This window comes from Engraulis encrasicolus, chromosome 6 (assembly GCF_034702125.1).
Source record: "Engraulis encrasicolus isolate BLACKSEA-1 chromosome 6, IST_EnEncr_1.0, whole genome shotgun sequence".
NCBI classification, from domain to species: domain Eukaryota; kingdom Metazoa; phylum Chordata; class Actinopteri; order Clupeiformes; family Engraulidae; genus Engraulis; species Engraulis encrasicolus.
In genome coordinates, this window is record NC_085862.1 from 40685634 (window position 1) to 40698368 (window position 12735).

The following is a 12735-nucleotide window of genomic DNA, read 5'->3' on the forward strand; positions in this document are numbered from 1 at the left end:
TCCCACCTGGAACACAATTACAGTTACAGTGAGTTTATGTGTGTGTGTGTGTGTGTGTGTGTGTGTGTGTGTGTGTGTGTGTGTGTGTGTGTGTGTGGGTGTGTGTGTGTGTGTGTGTGTGTGTGTGTGTGTGTGTGTGTGTGTGTGTGTGTGTGTGTGTGTGTGTGTGTGTGTGTGTGTGTGTGTGTGTGTGTGTGTGTGTGTGTGTGGAAAACGACAGAATTAGGTGTGTGGCATTGTGTGTGAACATGGGTGACCAGGTATGTATGTTTAAATGAGTGTAGCATGAAGACTGGCATGACGGCATGTAAACCCATTACTATGTGAATCATTATATCTCACACAAACACATACGCACGCACGCACGCACACACGCACGCACACATACGCACGGACACACACACACACACACACACACACACACACACACACACACACACACACACACACACACACACACACACACACACACACACACACACACACACACACACACACACACACACACACACAAAGCAACTGGTTAAGATATAATCTCAGATGTGCAATTGAACACAGTGCTGTATTACGTACTTGTTTTTTTTTACAAATTCATATGACGTAAGTGCTAACAAAAATCCCAGCAGGCCGCACTGATTACTGTTCAACTTGTCATCTGTCTTTATGTGTTTGAGTTGGCCGCAGCACAAGGTTTCTCATTGGCAGAAGATTTGACAGAAATAAAAGAGCTGGGTGTCAGCATAGCACACCTGTTATGTAAGTGGTGAGCAGCTTTTACACAGGCCTGTGAAACAGCTCTCTCTCTCTCTCTCTCTCTCTCTCCCTCTCTCTCCCTCTCTCTCTCTCTCTTGCTCTCTCTCTCTCTCACTCTCTCTCTCTCTCTCTCTTTTTGTGTCTGTCTCTGTCTTTCCTGCCCTGATACACGCACCAGGTGTCCATTTTGTGTCTTGAAATGGTTACATAAAAATTGAAGGCCTACAAAAAAACTAATTTAGGATGTGAATCAGGATTCAGTATGAGTCATTTCCAAAGTGCGGACTGGCTGAGAGATTATGTGACCTGGTTCAATATAAAGTGACACGGACACGGACACGCATGCACACACGCACACACACACACACACACACACGCACACAGCCAAGGGCAGACTCCGTCCAGAGTCCCCTCTAATAATCTTGGCACAGGTAGAGGTCTAAATCACCCAGTGCTGTCAACCTGTAGAGCCCCAATGTCTCACCGTTTGTCTGGGGAGACTATCCACAGACGCCTGGCTCCTTTTACCTCCTCCGTCTGGTTGTCCTCACATTCTGTCCTACCCGTGTATTGAAGTCCACAGCCTCTTCACATCTAAAAGCGTGCAGTCATGGATTCACTGGTGTGTGTGTGTGTGTGTGACCATGGCTCATTCTGTTTGCCATAATTCCTAAGGTGTGGTGTGATTGGAGTGATAGACCATGGTTACTTACAACAAGTAACTTTGGTGTGTCTGTCTGGTGACCAGGGAAGCCGGCAGGCGGGCAAATGGGTCAAGTGTCCCAGGCCCAGGGAAGGAAGGGGCCCAGAATTGGGTTGTCATTACGCATAACATGTAATGGGTGGGGGGGCTTTCAGTTGAATTTTTTCCCTGGGCTCGGCCAAAGCTGTCAATGGCCCTGCTGGTGACCGTGAACAACACAATATTTGCACTGTTGATAGCTGCACTTCCATCTGTGGCCACTAAGAGGTACTGTTGGGTAGGATGTTACTGTCAGTCGAGAAGGGGACAGCAATATGTTAATGCTGAAGTCAGAGGTCTTTAGTGTCTGTCAGAATTAATCATACCCAGTTTGCCCTTATCGTGACATTTCCACAATGTGTTGCTGTGTTATGTTGCAACCAGAGTGTATTGTTGGGTAGGGAACAATCTCTTCTGCAACTGTGCAAAGTTATTCATTACTTTATGACTGGACTGACCTTTAGCATTTCTTACCGTGGACCAGAATTTTAATGCCAATCTCTGGTATTTGGCAGTGTGTGTTTAGCTGCAGACATACAATGAAACAGCCCTGACAGGACCGGGAAACTTGACATTATGACTGTGATTGCGGAATTTGATCCATGTGAATTTTTTAAATGTTGTGTTGTATTGCTTTGTGTTTGTGTGTGTGTGTGTGCGTGCGTTTGTGCTGGCGTGTACAGTCTGTGTGTGCGCGTGTGTATGCATGCGTGCGTGTGCGTGCGTGTGCGTGTGCGTGCGTGCGTGCGTATAAGAAAGGAGGGGAAAGGGGGTAAGGGAAATGGAACAGACCACAACAGAATTGAGGAACCGTGCCGATGAAGAAGAGAAATGTGTCCATCTAAATAAAGACACACGGAGAGGGGAAAAGAGAGAAGTAAACAGGCACACACAGAGGGGGGCATCCTCAAGAGACACAGATGAAAAACAGATAGAGGAAACAAGAGATGAAGAAGGCAAGAAAGAACAGAGTTGTGGACAGAAGACAGGAAAAATATGATGGTGCCCGTTAAAATATCTCTGTAAAGAAGAAAGACTTATTCCTTATGACCAGGGCTTTGAACCAGTCCAGGGAACAGAAACGAAAAAGGCAAACTTTTTCTGCTTTACATGGAACCGAATCGAAACCAGAAACTTTATTATTTTTTATATCCCAGAACTGAAACACTTTTTAAAAAAAAGAATAGCAACTGGTTAATACAGTTTTTATTTCGTTCCTCAAAGATGTTGCCTACTGATTTTCCCACTGAGTGGCAGGTGTAAGCACAGGTGGTCGCACCTGCTTGGCATTTCTGCATGACGCACCTCCGACGGTGCCATTGTGCAGGCTGCAGGGCCTTCAGCTGGGGAGCCACCCATCACTGATGGTTTGCTCCGTTAGACCCCAGTACACCTCAGGGAGGAGTCAGGGGACCTCTCTGACCCCAGTCTTATTGTCGTTGTGTGTGAAACAAGTCGCAGGGGACTGTGCATGGCAGGGACGTCCATCTCCCTGAGTCAGGCACAGGCCTGACCGCATACCAACGTCTCCCTCAAGAGCCTTCTTTCCCTCATGTGCCATCCTTCCTTCTGAGCCATTGCCAGAAGCTCACTTCCTCTGCCTCCTCTGCAAGGTCACAAAGAGCTCGCTTCCTGTTAGCGCCAGTGACACCCAGAGTTTTTAGTAGCCTCTGTGTGGATGTCCCAGTAAAACCCCTGCATCCAACCTCCACTGGGAAGGTGAATGGTCTCCACCCAGCTTGTGAGCATGTTGCTACCAGCTCCGCGTACTTGTCCTTCTTCCGTTCGTACGCAGACTCCATGTGCTCCTCCTATGGGACTGTCAGCTCTACCATGATGACAGCTTTGGCAGGTGCTGACCAGAGCACGATGTCTGGGTGCAAGGATGTTACAGTTATTTCTAGAGCTGATATAAAACCCGGAGGATCCGGTTGGAGAGCCGGATCAAGACCTCATCCGAACAGACCGGATGGCTGTCGTGCATTGATCCGCCAAAGGCGGGTCAGACGGCATTTCATTAATATGTCAACAAAATGGCAGTTACAGCACGAGAAATTGTGAAACCGGAATATATCCTCTTTAATTGACTACAACAGCCATTCTCTAATCTCCCTAGTATGCTGTTCAGTCACGAACACTCACTGAGTAAAATTGAACCAACTCCCGCCTCGTCATTCATCGAGCCTGTTTGATCCGTCCAGCCTGTTGTGGCCAATTGAGTCGCGGATCCCCGCTCCCTATGTGTGTGCTTCTGACTCTGTTGAGGTCTACATTTCTAAATGTTAACAGTGCTCTGCCAACGCTTTAACATCTCAGTCTGTAGGCTACTCTTAGGGAAATTATAGTCTACAGACGTGACTCTACTATCACTAACTGCGTTACAGCGCACAGTCTTTAAAGCCACTGCTGTCACTCCCCTCGTCCGAGTCACTCAGCAGCATCGCCCTCGGCGACTCGGTGAGACGAATCCTGACTGAGTTGTTGGTAGCAGCGAATCCCCTATGGATCGGATCAACGCTTAAGTTTCGTTTTTGCCACGAGTGTGCGAGTCGCAAGGCAACTCGGCAGCGGAAGCGAGTGGTCATCTGCTGCTCGCCTCCTGACTGTCCCTGCTCAACTAGACTTCTGCTCCCAAATATTTGACTTTTAGTCTTCTTAAATACAAACACACACATTATTTATTGCAAAATCAGGAACATGCCGTTTCACTGCTGCCAAAGGCTGTTCGAGTTGTGGTTGCATGTTTAATGAGGAGACCCAGGTGGGTCGGATCGCAGCATGAGTTTAGGAACTGTGACATTCATAAAGTGAGTTTTGTTGATCAAACTGTCTTACTCTTTGATTTATCAACGTGAATTGATAAATGGAACAACAAAGGCGAGGCGCATAGCTACTTAACGGCAGAAACGTTTAAAAAAATACATTATTATTATTTATTTTTATTTATTTTAAATAAGTGATCCGAGTGATCCGTCTAATCCGGATACCCTCCTTGGAATGATCCAATCAATCCGGACGCCTCAAAGATTCGAGTTAAGCACCTCTAGTTATTTCTGAGGGGAATGTCAGTTGGCGGCTGAGGTCAGCTGCCATCTGCCACTCACCTCCCAGTGACGGTAGCATGTCATTTTTCCGACGCCTCTTTAGTCCGATGCGTCTGTCCCCGTGGTGCGCTGTGCTTTTGCCCCCGGCCTGGTAAACTGGATCCACCTTGGGGATATGGGTAGGTTTGCTGTCCAGTTCACCTGCTGTCTGCAGGCCTCTAGAATCTGTGCAAGCTTGCGTAGGACCTTGTCATGTCGCCACCTGTATCTTCCCTGTGACAGCGCTGTCTTGCATCTGGAGAGGATGTGCTTTAGGGTTGGACTTGAGGAACTACAGAGATGGCAGTGTTCTTCTGTGCCAAACCAGGTAAGAAGGCTCCACAGGCTCGGTAAGGTGTCGTATGTGGCCCTAATCCGGAAACTCAGTCTTGCCCAGGGAGTTCTCCACGAATCTGCGGAAGTGATGGTTCTATTTAGCACAGCCTCCCAAGCAGTCCATCGCCTTGCTGTTGCTGGCTCACCGCTGTGATCTTGTATGTTTCCTCCTGCATTTTGGCAACTTCAGAGATCACAAGATCCTTCCTCTCCTTCCTGGTAGCTTTGGACCAGTTCTTTGGTGCTGCTGCCCATCCTAGGCCAGACCTGCCTGATTGTGTGAAACCAACAATCTCCTGGTGCTTCAGCCATTCCACTGCCTCGGCAACTGCTTGGGATGCATTCCACTTCCGTCCAGTGCGAATCTGAGGGTTGGGGGCTCGAATTGCCGGGTCCGTTGAGTCTCTCAGTTCGAACTGGAGTCTCACCTTCTCCTTTTTGTACCCTAGACTGATGGACTGCAGTGTGAGCTGCAAGGTGTTTCTCCCAAACAGTGCCGTGCTGGAGAGGGAATGTGGAAGGCCGAGCCACTTCCGGATAAAGTTGTTGGCCTTTGTCTCTAGCTTCAATACCGTGGTCATTGTGATGTCACTCAGTTTCAGGGGCCACATTAGGCGGTGGTACAGAGTAAATTGGTAGCACCACACCTTGAACTTCCCTGGTAGGGGCACTGGTTGATCTTGTGGAGGCCCTCCTGAAGTTGGGCTGTAACAGCTGAGGCAATGTTCTTGTCAGAGAGGTCTGCGGTGTACATTCTGCCAAGGCTTCTCACAGGTGCTTCTGCCAAGAAGGGGATTCTTTCACCAGCCACAGTGAAGATGATGTTGTCATTCCTGCTCCCTTTTCTGATCGACAGGCTGCAAGATTTTGGTGGCTTGACCTTCATGCGAGCCCAGGCTAATAGCTCTTCTAGTCGTCTGAGGAGTCTGGCTGTGCAGGCTGCTGTTTGGAGGAGAGTGGTGACGTCATCCATATAGCACCTCATAGCTGGAAGTCTAACATAACCACATGACTTTATAATGTTCTAACCAGCCCATGAACATCTATTTGATGGAGGAACACCAAACCGGAAACATTACAATTCTGTTTCTGTTCAAAACTAACCGATTGAGAGAAAAATCTGGTTCAAAGCCCTGCTTATGACAAACATGTACAGAAAAGACCATAATACCCCAAAACGCATCCCAGTTGCACAGAAGAAATAGTGTATGCAGAGTAGAGAGGCTTTTACTTTATGACAAGCACATTATATACAGAAATCAACACAACACACCCCGAAAGCCAGCCAGGCTGCACAGGACCATTTGTTTCTGAATGATGGTCCATCATTAATGGATTGAAGATGATTGAAGTTCTCATGTTCACAAACAGCACTCTAAGTCAGTGTTTCCCAACCTTTTTTGCCCAGCGTACCCCCTAAGCCATTTTTTCCTATGATAAGTACCCCTCTCACTCATGCTCTATATACCAATGTGACTATACTCCATATATTTGTTATTATTCAATTTTTCCGCGTACCCCCTGAGGTATGCCCGCGTACCCCTAGTGGTACACGTACCCCTGGTTGGGAAACACTGCTCTAAGTCACTGGTTACTAAAAGGAGTGAGAAGTGCAGCTGTGAATACCAATTTGCCTCTAGTGATGGGGAGTAGAGTTTCCCCGCTGAGACTCAAAGCCGGACCTTTTAGGTACCAAACTGGAGCTCTGACTGCTACACCAAAGAGGCTCATTGGCAAGACGGTCAGATGGCCACTCCATCACACTGCCTTCCCCTTCGGTAAACGGACCTGTACGCTTCACACATTCTTGGCGAACCTCACATACCACCCACCATAGTTCTCCCATTCCAGGATGCCCCAAAATCTATCCTGGGCTCCCTCATATGGCTGACACAGCTAGGTGCACCTCCGATGACCTCACGGCTGGTCATCCCACTTCTGACACCAGAAAAAGAGGGGTAGAGTTTCCTCGCTGGGACTCAAACCTGGACCTTCTAGGATGTCAAACTGGGGCTCTGACCGCTACTCCATAGAGCCAGGCTTGTTGTTGTGACAGTCAGAGCACACACACAAACCTAGTGATGGCCACTCCATCACAGTGCCATACAGAGTTAGATTTTTACTCACATGTTCGTTCTGCTCTATAAATGCAATCCAGTTCATTTCAGTTCAGATTTATTCTGGGATCTGACAGGGAGACGGGGGTTATACTCAATGGAAGGTGGATGAGAAGAATATGAAACTGTGGAACGATAAAAAAGTGACTTACAGTATACTTTCCTATTCTGCTTTACTGTAATGTCACCTATTCTATTCTATATAGCTAAACACCCTTGGGCCAGTCTACGGACTATGGCAGGGAAAGCTCCCTTATATCTCCAGCAGGAATAGCACGTGAACAATGGAGCCTACTTGACAATGCATCATTCTTTCGAAATCACTTTTATGTTCTCTGGTATTAGGCTTTGGTACTTCCATGACGCTCTATGGGAATGGGCAGCTGTGGATTTACCTTGAAATGAGGTGTGTAAAATCCCATGATGAGTTAGAGAACGAATGGGAAATGAGTGTGTGGAACTCGATGCCAAAGCATTGATTCTGATTCCCCCATGTCCATTTTGATAGTCATGAAAAATTTAAAAAGAGGGCCTGCGCCTTTCAATGTGGCTTTAGTTATGTGGTGGTGCGTTGGCTTGAAATATTGAGCAATGCAAAGTCAGAGAGTCTGGAGCTCGCACTCAAAAAAGACTTGAAAAGAGATGCCCAAATAAAGTGGGTTTTTAATGATCTCACAATATGCCGTGCAGTATTTACAAAGGTGCAAACGTTTCGGGTGATCCCATCCTCAGTGCAAAAAAAAAAAAAAAAAGGATGGGATCACCCGAAACGTTTGCACCTTTGTAAATACTGCACGGCATATTCTGAGATCATTAAAAACCCACTTTATTTGGGCATCTCTTTTCAAGTCTTTTTTGAGTGCGAGCTCCAGACTCTCTGACTTTGCATTGCTCATTTTGATAGTCATCCATTTTCAAAGTGACAGTTTGTGTACTTTCAAAGAGTATTAGCACCAAATCCCTCCACCCGTGTAAAAGTTATTGTGCAAACAAAAAAATCTGTAATGGGAGGATGCACATAGTACACACAAACGGCCGAATAACTGGACATCAGTACACGTCTGGCACATTAAGCAGACAGAGGCAAAGTAATTTGGTGGTGGAACACTAATTATGTTAAGCAGACTGGAAGTTGGGGAGTATTTAGTATGATGTCTTTGCTGTACCCACATGCCTGGGTTGTGTCAAATTGTAATTTGTAAAATTTGCAAATTGTAATGTAATGTAATGTTAGGCTGTAATTGTAATCTAATGTAAATGGGATGTAAAAACAATTTCCCTTTGGTGACAATAGGGACAAATTTCTGACATTTTTAACCACTCCCAGATTCGAAAATACAGTAGCCTATAGTTGAAATTACAGAATCAATGTCAACGGGTGAGTCCATGCGAGGGGCCATTGTTGTGTAAAACAACTGCCGTGTTACACTTTTTCCCCTTGTCCAGTATGCTTAAACATTGAATCCCGCAATCCTGGTTCTGCTGCATGGCAGTTCGGGAGCAGGGCGAATCTGTAGATCCTCCAGACCCTTATGTAAACTCACGAAGCCTAGTGGAAATACACCAGGGTCTGGTTATGCCAGTCAGTGTGTCAGCCTGTCAAAGCATCATAATCAATATACACTACAGAACAGTGACATTACTTTAGGTTAGTAGGCCTAGTGGGTGCATTGACTAAGTATAATGTGGGTCTCTGTGTGGATGTGAGTTGTGGGGTGTTTTAGTGTGTGCGTGAGATGTTCTGGTTTAGAGGTTGGGGGTGGGAGGAGGAGGGGGTTTGCACTTGGGAGGTCAGTGAGGGTGAACTTGTGTGCACTTGGGAGGCCAAAGGCGGGGGGTGGTGGTGGTGTGTGGAGGGGGGGCGGTTTGAGCTAGCTCTGTATCGGATGCTGCTGTCTGTGTATCTTTGCGTCTGTTTGTCTGTCTGTGCGTGCTGGTGTTGCTGTTGGGGCTTCTCATTTACCTGACCACAGGAAGCCTGGTTTGGGCCTCTTGCAACAGTCGGAAGCAGCTCACGCTACCAAAACCGTGGCTTATTAACAGTAGTGTGTGTGCGTGTGTGTGTGTGTGTGTGTGTGTGTGTGTGTGTGTGTGTGTGTGTGTGTGTGTGTGTGTGTGTGTGTGTGTGTGTGTGTGTGTGTGTGTGTGTGTGTGTGTGTGTGTGTGTGTGTGTGTGTGTCTGTCAGAGAGTGTGCCAATGTCTGTGAATGTGTGTGTACTATATAGGGATGTGTGTGTGTGTGTGTGTGTGTGTGTGTGTGTGTGTGTGTGTGTGTGTGTGTGTGTGTGTGTGTGTGTGTGTGTGTGTGTGTGTGTGTGTGTGTGTGTGTGTGTGTGTGTGTGTGTGTGTGTGTGTGTGTGTGTGTGTGTGTGTGTGTGTGTGTGTGTGTGTGTGTGTGTGTTTCACTGATGCATAGTCTGAGCTAATCCGAGTTTTTACACATGACTTAACATCATCCCCGCACATAAGCCACACTTATTCAGCTAGGTATCCATATGCGCGCGCGCACGCACACACACACACACACACACACACACTTACAGGGGGAGGTAAAGGGATTAGTTGTCCCGGGCCCAGGGAGAAAGGGGGCCCACAATTGGGTCCTCATTGCATTGCAGGTATTGGATGGGGGGCCTTTTCAGATGCCTTTCTCCTGGGACCAGCCAAAGCTGTGGCTCTTCACACACACACACACACACACACACACACACACACACACACACACACACACACACACACACACACACACACACACACACACACACACACACACACACACACACACACACACACACACACGCATACACACACACACACACACACACACACACGCATACACACACACGCACACATGCACATGTCTGCAGATACTGTATACAGCAAACTTATGCCATATTATAAATTACATTTACAGATATTTGCCCACTCTCTGTCAGACACACATACACACGTACACACACAGCCATTCACAAATGCATAAACTCACTCGACTAACCATTGAATGACACATGCTATTGCACAACAACTCTCTCTCTCTCGCTCTCTCTCTTTTTCTCTCTGTCTCTCTCTCTCTCTGTCTCTCTCTCTCTTTCTCTCTCTCTCTCTCTCTCACACACACACACACGCACACACGCACACACACGCACACACACACACACACACACACACACACACACGCACACACACACGCACGCACACACACATACACACACACACACACACACACACACACACACACACACACACACACACACACACACACACACACACACACACACACACACACACACGCACACACACACACGCACACACACACGCACACACTCAGGTACAAATTCTCCCAGCTGTGTCTTGAGACGGAACAGTGTGAACCTTGTCTCCCCGTGGCGGATTCAAAGGGCACCCTTCGGCCCGGCGCTGAATTATTGGTTAACAGGGTAGTGCCATTACTGACAGACACTCAGTAACTGGCCAGGCAAGGTGAAGCCTTCTCTTCCCTCTTTCCACGGGCTGCCCAAACATACTCCTGTGCCCCCTTGAGAGAGAGAGAGAGAGAGAGAGAGAGAGAGAGAGAGAGAGAGAGAGAGAGAGAGAGAGAGAGAGAGAGAGAGAGAGAGAGCTTACACAACAGCATGTGTCTTTCAATGGTTAGTAAGACATGTAAGGATGTGGGGTTGTGCATTTGTGAATGTGTGTATCTGTGTTTGTTTGTGTGTGCTTGCGTGTTGGTGCATGCATGCATGCATGTGTGCGTGAGAGTGTATGTGTGTGTGAGAAACAGAGCAGGAAAGAGAGAGTGCATGTTAGTGCATGTGCGTGTTGTCAGCGGTTTTGCAACAGCATGCGTGATGATGTGTCTGTATTGTATGTCAGTGCACCAGTTTGTGCATGATGTGGACGGCTGTGCTAGAGACCGTGAAAAGGCTAAAACCAAAATCTTTGGTTGTGTGTGTGTATGCAAAATGTGCATGCATACACAAGTGTAACCCCTTAATGCACGCCGTACCTCCAGTGGCACGCTATAATAGTCACTGAAAAGTTAACTATCATACAATAGTATGACGAAACAGAGGGCCTTTAGTAATACACTATGACTTGGTCATTGGCATTCTGGTAACAGCTCATTTTTAACGCCATGTCTTAACGTGATATGTTATACTTTAGTTTGAGGGAGCGAGGGAGCGAAAGAGAGGGGAAAAAAAGTGAAGAGTGAAGTACTTTTTCAAGAGGAGGAGAGCTAAGGAGGAGGAGAGCTGGTGTCCGTTTATCTGGGGCAGTTGTGAAGTTGGCCAGGCTAACAGAAACAACATGTGGCACAACCATTTGAATGGGTAATCCTCTCCCCCACTCTCCATCCGTTATACCCTCCTCCCTCCTTCTCTTCCCCCCTCTCTCTCTCTCTCTCTCTCTCTCTCTCTCTCTCTCTCTCTCTCTCTCTCTCTCTCTCTCTCTCTCTTTCTCTTTCTCTCTCTCTCTTCTCTCTTTCTCTGTCTCTCATACACATTCTCTCATTCTCTCTCTCTCTCTGTCTCTCTCTCGCTGTCTCTCTCTCTTTCTCTCTCCTTTTTTCTCTCTTGCTCTTTCTCTCCTTTCTTCTGTCTCCTGCACACCACTTCTGAGCCCCCTTCAGTTGGGCGGGGAGGGGGGGGGGGGGGGGGGGATGAGCTACCATGGCCACTCCTACCTTTCCTTCATTGAAACAGAAAGAGGGTGAAAGACAAAAAAGAGAGAAGAGCAGAAATAAAGTGAGATACAGAGAGAGGGGAGGGGCGCTCTCTGCAGAGAGAGGGAGAGGTGAAGAGATACAATGAGAGTTGTAGAGCGAAGGGATAGAGAGAAAGAGAAGAAAGGAGGGAGGGAGCGAGAGAGTGAGAGAAAGAGAGACAATAGACTTTAATCACTCATGTGGCTAGAGTTGAGTGGCTGCCAAGCTCGCTGCCTGCGTTAGACAAGCAAAAGGGACAGAAGGAGTGTGTGTGAGTGTGTGTGTGTGTGTGTGTTACTAAGTGCTCAAGGAAACAGTGTGTGTGTAGCTCATCGTCACACACACATGTGGTAGACACACACACACGTTAGACACACGCACGCTCTGAAGGGGAAGCGTGCGTCACCCTCCTCACACGCTGCTTATCCTCATACACACCGGGTGGGATCTCCTCTGCTGCGCTCTGCTCTACTCTGCTCTGCTCTACTCATTCAAGAGGAAAACACAGCAGGAGAGCTGTGCTGTGCCGTGGAGCTGACCCAACACTGGACTGGACACGAGAGAGTCTGAACGACTGAGATCGCTGAGAACTGAAACAGACACAACTGGAGACCAACATTCATTGGTATAAAAATACATATAGCTGTTGATTTTTTTGTATTGTTATCCAGTGCTGGTCTTTTTGTAGCTGACACGGAGAAGAATTTGAAGAGAGAAGAGGACGAGCGGAGAGGAACAAACTCAGAAATCTCTGGACCTGTTGACTCGGCTTGAAGAACCCATAACCTGAGGTTTTGATCCATTTTACTTCTACTTACTACTCAACAACAGAGACAGAGGCAAGCACACCGGGTCCAAACCACCACCACCACCAGCACCACTAGTCAGATCCAGACCAAGAATCACCACCTACAGCACCAACCAAGGCCCAAAAAACAGAACCAAGAGCCTGGGGCTCACATCCCTACTAGACGCCAGCCTGCCCTCCAGAGACCAGT

At 47.5% G+C, this 12735-nt stretch overlaps 1 protein-coding gene across 2 annotated transcripts in view; it reads left to right on the top strand.

Annotated features, from left to right (window-relative positions):
• The first annotated feature begins 12159 nt into the window (after positions 1-12159).
• rgl1 (ral guanine nucleotide dissociation stimulator-like 1) overlaps positions 12160-12735 on the top strand; it is a 42648-nt gene continuing 42072 nt past the window's right edge. Inside the window, exon 1 of one of the 2 annotated variants that reach the window (XM_063201613.1) lies at positions 12160-12735. This exon is cut by the window's right edge and continues 203 nt beyond it. The gene's annotated coding sequence lies outside the window, so the exon portion shown is untranslated. The other variant, XM_063201616.1, reaches the window with a different exon arrangement.